General features: G+C 36.0%; 1 pseudogene; it reads left to right on the forward strand.

Annotated features, from left to right (window-relative positions):
- The first annotated feature begins 4,367 nt into the window (after positions 1-4,367).
- On the forward strand, positions 4,368-6,518 carry LOC148586205 (L-type lectin-domain containing receptor kinase IX.1 pseudogene; annotated as a pseudogene).
- Positions 6,519-10,301: the final 3,783 nt, after the last annotated feature.

A 10,301-nucleotide genomic window follows, 5' to 3' on the forward strand; every position in this document is an offset into this window, starting at 1 on the left:
AGCAAGTCCAATAAAGAATTTCGTTCTATTGTTTTGGTATTGTAGCATTAGAATATAGCCTTTGAGAGTGGACCATTGAGGATGTAATAGAGACTGGAAAGAGGTTTAGAATAAGATTGGCGATTGGAATTTGGTAACAATATTTGAAACGAAATATTTAGGAGGCATGCAGCCAATCCAGTATTGTGCAAGAATTGTGTGCAACGAATGGAATATTTGATTGATACTTGACTTGCTTTTAAAATTGTATGGTATATGAGTTTTATATTTGTCACACGAATAATGTTACTCTTTAAGCATATTTATTAAAGTTAATTACTTTCACTTTACATTTGAGTTCACATACCAGCGGTCCAAAAATAGTCAACGAACGTTCAGTACTATTGGGCGAGCGTTTGGGTGTACTTTTGGACTTTCGCCTTTAGATCTTGTCTATACTTTGCTAACATAGTGTCAGCGAACGTTCGGACAGACGGTACTTCTGTCCGAACGTTCGGTCCTTCAACGAACGTTTGGTCAAGTGCAGTCTTCCGTAAAACAGCCATAACTTTTGCTACGGGTCTCGAAATTACGCGTGCGACCCCATTCTGGAAAGCTCTTTCTGAGACGAACGTCATGTTTACCATTCCAATATTTTTGAGTTCCTTCTTAGGATTTGAAAATCTAATATTTTCCTCTTAAGACGGTGTTTCCAATGTTTTCTCGTCCTTTATGAATTATTCATTAATCTTCACATCGTAATTTATCTCATAGTCATTGGTTACCATATAAAAGCTCATTCTTCAGTACTACAAGCATTGGTACCTCTGTTGAATATTCGGTGCAACAGTAAATCCTTAAAAGTCCAAGGTCTTACACTTTACCCAATGAGATCCAACCCTAGCATTATAATTAAAATGTACTTAACCCTAATTTATTTTCGGGGTATTACACAATGTATTATCGTTTATATCTTCTGCATGTGTGACAGTGTTATAAATTCCTGAGTCAACCCGAAAAAACTATAAAATTCCCAAGTTTTATTTTTAGATTTTTTACTTTCTAGGTTAATCAAAATGCCAATAAATTCCCACCGTCAAATTTTTTCAAATTTATGTAACGCTCGTTAATCCCAATCAAAACACACCGTTTTACTACGTCAGCATAACAATTTTTTATTAATTTAATTTAAAAGTTAAATCTAAACAAAAATTTGAAGGGGTAACCGTAAAGCCACTTGGGGTTGGTGGCAAGCCATCCCCAACCCCTAAATAAAACAAGCACTACGCAACTCCATAAAAATGAATTTTTTAGTTTCAGAAATTATCAAAAGTAGAACAGAATTAACCAAAAACAAAACAAACCCATCACAAATTCGCGAGAATTGGATCAATTACCTGCGGCGGAAAGAATCCAAGCGAGTTGAGAAAGCCAGAGGGGCTCAACCCAGGTGGAATTGTAAACAATGGTGACCGAGCAACCATCAAATTCATGGGCCTGCCCTGCTTAAACCCAGAACCCGTATCGGAACCCTGTTCTGCAGAAGAACTGTCGGTGGAATTGTCAGCAAAGAAGCTAGGCCAGGCGAGCGGGGAGGCCATGGCACCCATGAGTAGCTGAGAGAAGGAACGAAAATCTCCGTCCGCGCAGCCGTCCGAGAAGAAGCTGGACACCAGAGTCATGGGTCTCGGGCTCGCTCCGGCTCCACCCGTGAAGAAGGTCTCCATGAATGGACGCGGGATAGCGTTATCGTAAGACGCGCTGTTGCTGGCGCCGGCACCGAAACTCTCCTATAATCGTCCTTCTTCACCGTACCCCAACCCCTAAGGGGTGACTTTCGGCCACCCTTTCAAATTTTTTTCTTTTTTAGATTTAATTTTTAAATTAAATTAATAAAAATTTATTATGCTGACGTGGTAAAATGGTGCGTTATGATTGGGACTAACGAGCATTACACAATTTTAAGAATATTTAACGGTGGAGATTTATTTGGCATTTCGATTAACCTAGTAAGTAAATATATATATATATATATATATATATATATAGGAATTTTACAATTTTGACAGGTTGACTCAAGAATTTATATATATTTACCCTACAATTAATGTAACTTAAGGTTACATATGCATAAATGTCACACACATATATAAAGATATGCCCAACATTCTAATAAATTTCTGAAAATAAACAACTTTATAAATAAGCCGAAAATGTCATACAAAATAAATTGGACTTAGGGCATTATCCCTAACAATCTTTCACTTTCCCTCAAATCCAATTCGACATACGTTCTTAAACCCATTCTCTTTAGGTGAGACTCAAAAGTGTTTTATCATCCTTCATACATTAACTTCAAACGCCATTTCCTAAACACCACTTTCAAATGTCATTTCCTAAAGATTGCTTGGAAGCTGCTTACTGAGAATCATGATGCTTGGCAGTATCCCTTTTGCAAAGGTCCTCAATAAACTCTCATTCATATTTTGCTTGAGTGGTCCTGTGCAAAATTCTTTGGACGATCTCAAAGTGGCCTATCATCACCAATGCTTTCTCCAATCACCCCATCACTGCCTGGATTGCTACTATTTTAAAGCCCATCACTGCCTGAATTTTTTTCTTTTTATTTATACATACTTTTTAATATAATTTGCATTAATTAAAAAAATATAGAATATATTTATTAACTGAATTAAAAAAACTTCTACATTCTAATTAAATTGAGCTAAAAAGTCTTTGGTTGATCACATGGCTAGAACTAGAAGGTTCTCTCGAATAAATTTTCTCTTTACGTATTCCCCACTCCCCAGTCCCTCCCTCTTTTTGACTTGACCGTTTCAGCATGTTGGGTCTCTCTGTTCACTGTTGAGACCTGTACATATCAACTAATCAATTAAATGACAATTTTTTTAACCAACAATTAAAAGTGTCTAGTCTTATGATTAAAAGATAAAATCAGAATATCTTAGACTTAAAAGAAATATAAACTTTCGCAGAGTGTTCCAAATAAATTCTCAAAGTTTATAATAATTTAATTGATTCTATATTTTAGATTACAAATTAAAAGTAAACTAATATATATATATATATATATATATATATATATATATATAAAAAGAGAACTACTTGTAGAGAAAGTAAATATAATCCTAGTACCGGATCCGGCTTACATGCTGTTATTAAAACAACAGCATGTATGCTGTAGTGTAAGCAACGGTCAAGATTGAATCTCAAAATTAACTTATTTTTAAAAGCTTTTAATAAGAGAAAGAAAATAAAAATAGATTTTTTTGAAATTTAATCTTAACCGTTGCTTACACTACAGTATGTAAGCCGGATCCCCTAGTACCAATAGTAAACACAATCCTAAGGGGAAAGTTCACATACCCCCCTCAAACTACCACCCAATTGACAATGTCCCCCCAAACTTTAAATTGCGACAATGTACCCCCCTAAACTACTAAAACATTGTCAATGTCCCACTTATTGACGAAACTACCCTTAGTGAAATTTTTAAAAAAAAAAAACGAAAATTTCTGGAAAAACCTAAAATTAAAAAAAATAAAATAAAATAAAAAAATCTTTTATTAGAAAAAAATTAAAAAATTTCGATTTTTTTTTTTTTTAAATTTTCGTTTGTTTTTTGTTTTTTTTTTTGTTTTTGTAAAGAATGTTAGCTTTTATAATTTTTTAAATAAAAATTTCCGTTTAAAAAAAAATTAAAATATTTTCGTTTAAAAAAAATTAAAATGTTCGTTTTAATTTTTTTTTAATTTTAGGGGTATTTTTGTCATATTGATAAATACATAAGGGCATTCTGATCTTTTTGTTAGCTTTGGGGGTGATATTGACAATGTTTTGGTAGTTTTAGAGATACATTGTCGCAATTGAAAGTTTAGGGAGGACATTATCAATTGAGTGGTAGTTGGAGGGAGATATATGGACTTTACTCCAATCCTAATAAGAAAATGAAATATTTAAAGTAACTTTAATCTTAGTAAAAAAATGAAATAAAGTCCTAATCAGATAAAATATTATAGAAATAAAATTCAAGTATAAAATTGACAATAAGCAGAAATCATGACAATCTTTTCTTTTGTATTTCTATTGTTTCAATATTATTTTTTATATTTCTTTTATTTTCATATTTACTAAAAAGTTAAATATGAGTAAATTTTTTCCATATCAAACAACAAGCTCAGACCACTTTATTCATTTTTTAATAGACGACCGCCAGTCTGCCAATTACTCAGACCGAACCGCCCCACCAATTAAGCTCAAATCATGCATGACTGGTCCTGGACTTTCTCCTACGCACTCTCACGACTCAAACCTGCTTTATATAATCTTATTACAGTCTGCAATTTCTTCTCAGACCCAATCTCCATTCCAAAGCTCCAATCATGTCTTTTTACATCTTCAAAAACAAACATTTCCCATTTCCAAAGCCCCAAATCCTCTTTTATCTCTTCATGGTCACCAATTTCTTCTCACCACTACCCACATTCACCACTGCTATATCCTTCAACTTCACCAGTTTCACTTATAATGACAATATAACATATGAGAGAGCTTTCCCTCAGAACCATGCCATCCAACTCACCGTCAGAAATGTCAGAAGATGGGATGTAGGTCGAGCCACGTATTTCAAACCCATGCACCTGTGGGACAAGAAATCCAGAAACCTCACAGATTTCACTACCTATTTTTCCTTTGTCATTGACTCTCAACATAATACTAACTATGGAGATGGGCTTGCGTTCTTCCTAGCACCTAATGATTCAACGCTTCCTGAATACAGCGAAGGTGGAGGTATGGGTCTTGCTATGACTAACCATTCATTAAACACGACCGCCAATCATTTTATCGCGGTGGAGCTTGACATCTATTCGAACCAAGAATGGGATCCGCCCGGCGTACATGTAGGTATTGATATAAACTCCATGAAATCTATTGCTAATGTGTCATGGTGGTCGTCGTGGAGTAATATTTCTATTACTCAAGGGAGAACCAATAAAGCTCGGATTAGTTATAATTCTACTTCTCATAATTTGAGTGTTCTCCTCACCGGTTGGCGAAAAAATGCTATTGTAGAGCAATCCCTGTCTTATATTGTGGATTTGAGAAATTACCTACCTGAATGGGTAACTTTTGGATTCTCAGGAGCAATTGGAGGATCTACTCCTGCAATGCATACCATTTGCACATGGAAGTTTAGTTCTACTTTGAAAGAAATTGTCACCAACGTGGCAGGCAGGCAGGCAGTCCGAGTCCAAATCCTGCCCCCAACCCAAGGAAAAACAACAGGTTTGGGTTAGCCGTGGGGTTGGGTGTTGGTGGATCTTTTTTGTTTGGTGGGTTGGCTTTAATTCTGTTTTGCTTTTGGAAAAGGAATAGGAGTCACAAAGAAGAGGATCTTGTCCTTGATAGTTGCATGGATGAGGAATTTCAAAGAGGGATAGGACCAAAGAGGTTCTCATTTAAAGAATTGGCTCATGCCACGAACATTTTCAATGATGAAGAGAAGCTCGGTCAGGGTGGATTTGGAGGGGTTTATAAAGGATTTTTAAGGGATTCAAACTCTTTTATTGCTGTAAAGGGGTGTCTAAAGAGTCAAAACAAGGAATAAAGGAGTATGCATCAGAAGTTAAAATCATTAGTAGATTGAGACATAGGAATTTGGTGCAGCTCCTTGGCTGGTGACATAAAAGAGGAGAACTCTTACTTGTCTATGAGTTCATGCCCAATGGAAACTTAGATTCACATCTTTTTACACAAGAGAGCTTATTGGTATGGGCAATGAGGTACAAAGTTGCTCAAGGATTAGTGTCGGCGTTGTTTTACTTGCACGAAGAGTGGGAGGAATACGTTGTGCATAGGGATATAAAATCAAGCAATATTATGCTTGATTCAAACTTTAATGCCAAACTTGGGAATTTTGGGCTAGCAAGGTTTGTGGACCACCTGAAAGGATCAAAAACCACTATTTTAGCGAGTACCATGGGTTATATGGCTCCTGAATGTATCACAACCAGTAAGGTTAGCATGGAGTCAGATGTTTATAGTTTTAGAATTGTCACATTGGAAATTGCTTGTGGAAGAAAACCAATCAAGCTCAATGCCCCTCAAGATTAATTAGTCATGGTGGAATGGGTTTGGGAACTGTATGCAATAGAAAAGGTACTTGAAGCAGCTGACCCAAGGCTATGTGGAGATTTTGATGAGCAGCAAATAGAGCGCTTGATGATTGTTGGGCTTTGGTGCACTCACCCTCATCGAAACTTTATGCCTTCAATAAGGGAAACAATTCATGTTCTCAATTTTGAGGCTCCATTACATATCCTCCCATTAATTAGATATGCCGGGATCTTGCTCTAGTAGGGAATAGATATGCAATGTCGTCACTTTTTATTTCCAATGTTGCTGCTGATTAGGAAGGAGAATGAAATCCATATTCAAGTAATAGTTACACCAATTCCTCACTGTCTACCTCATACATTGCAGCTCCTCCATCCGCATCGCTTTTGCATACATGCTAAATAGGTGAGCGGTTCACTTAATTTGGGATTCTTATTTGTTCATTTACAACTTTTCTCCTACGCTATCAATTTTTTGTCTTTCATTTTACATTTTACTTTAACCAATGCTCAAAATGTTTTAAAATGTACATGATATACATGTGTATGCATGTGCTTTCTACCGTAAATATGAATTTCATACAATACATATATAGACAACCAAATTGGAAGATGGTGGTGAAACCATTGTTGTCTTTGATAGCAAGTTATTATGAACCTAAGTTCGCAATGAGATAAATTAAGCTCTAGCCTAGTCTGACCAAAGTTCCTGGGGGTGTAACCTCACTCCCTCAGGCCCCACTGCTGACCACCCCACCTTGGGAGGATTTGTTTTTCTTTTCTTTTTTAGATTTTTATCTTTTTGGGTTTCTCTTTTTAAGATTTTAATTATTTTAATTTTTAATAAAATAAAATAAAAATTACTTTAATTTGATGTGGCAAAAATGCTTATGCATGTAGCATTAATAGAAGTTGTTTTGTTGGAGAGAAAACACACATAAGAACCCACTTCAAATTTGTGACAAACCTAAGTAGTTAAAATTCAAATTTAAAAGCTTAGGGAGTTATTATAAAAGTCTGAGTTTACTAAGGAATTCATTATAAATTTACCTTTTTTTCTTTTTTGGGTAAATTCTTACTAATCTATATAGTTAATTAAATATTGTTAAGATTTTGTCATTTGAGATAATTAAATAAATTAACTTGATTCTTAAACAATTCAATCTCAAATTTGTACCAAGTAACGTCATAGTACTTCCTCCCACTTCTTCACCCCCACTTTCTCACACCTATATGTGAGTTTTTAAAGCCACATAATAAGTGTAAAAAAGTGAAAATATGCCCAACATTACTCATCTATATATACCAATGTTTTATAATATGTATTGGTACAAACATATATATACTTTTACCAACATACAAACACATCCGTGTACATAGAATCACATATAATATCTATTTTAAAATTAAACTTACTATCACAATAATTCAAGAGGCCACGTTAGCAGAGCATAAAGCGAAATTGACCAGCAGACAAGTTGCCCACGAGAGGACATAAAGAGGCCCAGCAAAGTTTGTACTAACTATCCGGACCATCAGAATCGGATCCAAAGCTATTTATTTGTAGAAAAACTCCTGTATGGCCAATGCATTGGCAATTTTGTTAGAGAATATTAGGGGGTTTAATTTCATTGTAATCGATAGTAATCTTCTATAATCATATTTGATGATAATCAAATCTGATTGATTTTATTGTAATTAGATAATTAGATTTGACGGTAGTCAAATTATTTTGATTTGATTACCAAATATATCTACCCCAATTCTCTTATAGGAAAACCTCCTATCCGGTTAGACTGCAAGAGTGGTCTTTTGCAGCAACCAATAGAAGAAAGACACATCACCTAAAGCACAAAAAATGCACCAAACTAACCTACCACCTAAAACACTAGATTTTAAAGGTTTTCTTCTTCTTCTTCTGTATCCTTACCCATCTGCCGACAACTCCTCTCCCTTAATAGAGAAAGAGAGATGTTGTGAGAGAGAGAGAGAAAGAGAGAGAGAGAGAGAGAAAGAAGCACAGGAGAGAGAAAGAGAGACACAGAGATTGTGAGAGAGAACCCGAACCACAGCTGGGTCACGGCATGCCGCATTAGAAACGGGTTAACCTACCCTCTAAAGGGTTAACCTTCCCCTCTTAGTTTTGAATCCAAAAATGAGTTTTGAAGCGTTAGAAACAGGTTTGGAAGCATTATAATTGAGTTTTGGGGCTGGGTTTGTCAGAAAAATGGCCGGAGAGGGTGACCCACGGCTAGGTCACGGCCTGACCCAGCCGTGGGTCATGCCGGGGATGCAGGCTGGTGGGATGCTCTCTGGCGCCGTGGGATGCTCTCCGGCACCGTGGGATGCTAGCCGGCGCCGGTGATTTGATTGTAGGTTTGCTGGTGCCTAGGCAGGTGGTTTGGTTGTGTGTTTGCTGTTATCTGGGGTTTTGATCTTACTTAGTTAAAATAAGATGGGTGATGTGTCAACAAATGAATGGATGCTGCAAAACACCACTTTTAAGGACTGACCGTATAGTAGGGGATCTCTTCTCTTATAAATAAGAGTATCATGTATTGTAAAAGATATTATTTGAATAAGAGTATAATATAACGATTTGGGCTTTCTCGTGTGGACATAGGTTATTGACCGAACCAGTGGCAGAGCTAGAATTCAGATGAGGCGGTCAAGATATATATATTTTTTTAATGAATGAAAATAAAACCTTTAAAGTTTTAAAAACTTGACTAAAAATATTAAAAAAATATAACTAACGAAATAAATAAATAATTCAACAAATTTTAATTATTGTTGAAAACATATAAATATTGTAACTTATAAATTTTTTTTTTTCACACTTAGCACGTTAATTTATTGATTATTGTTACTTGATAAATAATATATTTTACAACATATTGCTATTAATATACATATATATTAATAAATAAATTTTATTATATATGTATACCCGGTTACCAGTTATAACCGGGTTCCAACCGGTTTTTTGGTTACTGTTTGGTACTCGGTTACCGATTTGTACCCGGCTATAACCAACCGACACTATAAAAAAAAAAAACAAGGTTTACTAATGCTTGGAATAGAAGCGCTTTAATCAAACATTCCCTTATAGGGACGTTTTATTGTGTAAACGACACAAAATAAAATTAGCAACGCCTGCGCAGAAAAATGTCCCCTTAATTCAGGACATTCTAATGGGGCATGGCCCAATTTAGTTAATTAAGTGCGCCTGGCTGGCAAGCGCCCTTAATTTGGGGTGCTTGCTATCCAGGCGCCCTTAGTTAGGGGTGCTTGCCAACCAAGCGCCCTTAATTAGGGATGCCTGCTAGCTAGACGCCCTTAATTAAGTACGTCTGGCTAGCAAGCGCCCTTAATTCGAGATACCTGTTATCTAGGCGCCCTTAATTAGGGGCGCCTGACAGCTAGGCGCCCTTAATTAAGTGCATCTGGTTAGCAAGTGCTCCTAATTAGGGGCGCTTGCCAGAATTCGGGACGCCTGCTATCTAGGCGCCCTTAATTAGGGGTGTCTGCCAGCTAGGCGCCCTTAATTAAGTGTGTCTGATTGGCAAGCGCCCCTAATTAAGGGGGTTTGCCATCTAGGTAAGATCGCCTGGATAGCAGGCGCACCGAAATTATTTTTAGTTAGAACATCTCCAGCAAAGTAGTTAAAATGCTTATTTAGCTATTATGAGCATTTTTTTGCGTCCAGCAGATTAGCTCCAGAGTAGTTAAACTACATATTTTCCTATAGTGAATGGTAAAAAGTAGCTATTCACTGTAGCACATTGTAGTTTTTAAATATTTTTCTCTCTTCTCTATCTCTCTCAACGCTCTTGAGATAAATGAGGATCTTTCTCTTCATCATTCTCGGCATCCTCTAAGCAAAAAGACCACCACCATCATAATCATAACACTGAATCAAACCAAACATGGTGCAGAGCTGAAACCCATCTTTCAACATCAATTTTTAAGGTTTCACTTTCTAGATTCACAACGCTGACATCGTTTTGGTGGAGAATTTTTTGTTGAAACCCCCATCTCTATTTTCTGCAAAATTGTCTTCTCTACTCGGTTGAACCCCCTCTCTCTTCCGTGAGAAGAGAGAGAGAGAGAGAGAGTATTTAAGAAAACAATTATAAAAAATAAAAACTAAATTCTTTGTTCGGCTGAAACCCCATCTTAATC

Source organism: Corylus avellana, chromosome 4 (assembly GCF_965113065.1).
Source record: "Corylus avellana chromosome 4, dhCorAvel1.hap1.2, whole genome shotgun sequence".
Classification (NCBI taxonomy): domain Eukaryota; kingdom Viridiplantae; phylum Streptophyta; class Magnoliopsida; order Fagales; family Betulaceae; genus Corylus; species Corylus avellana.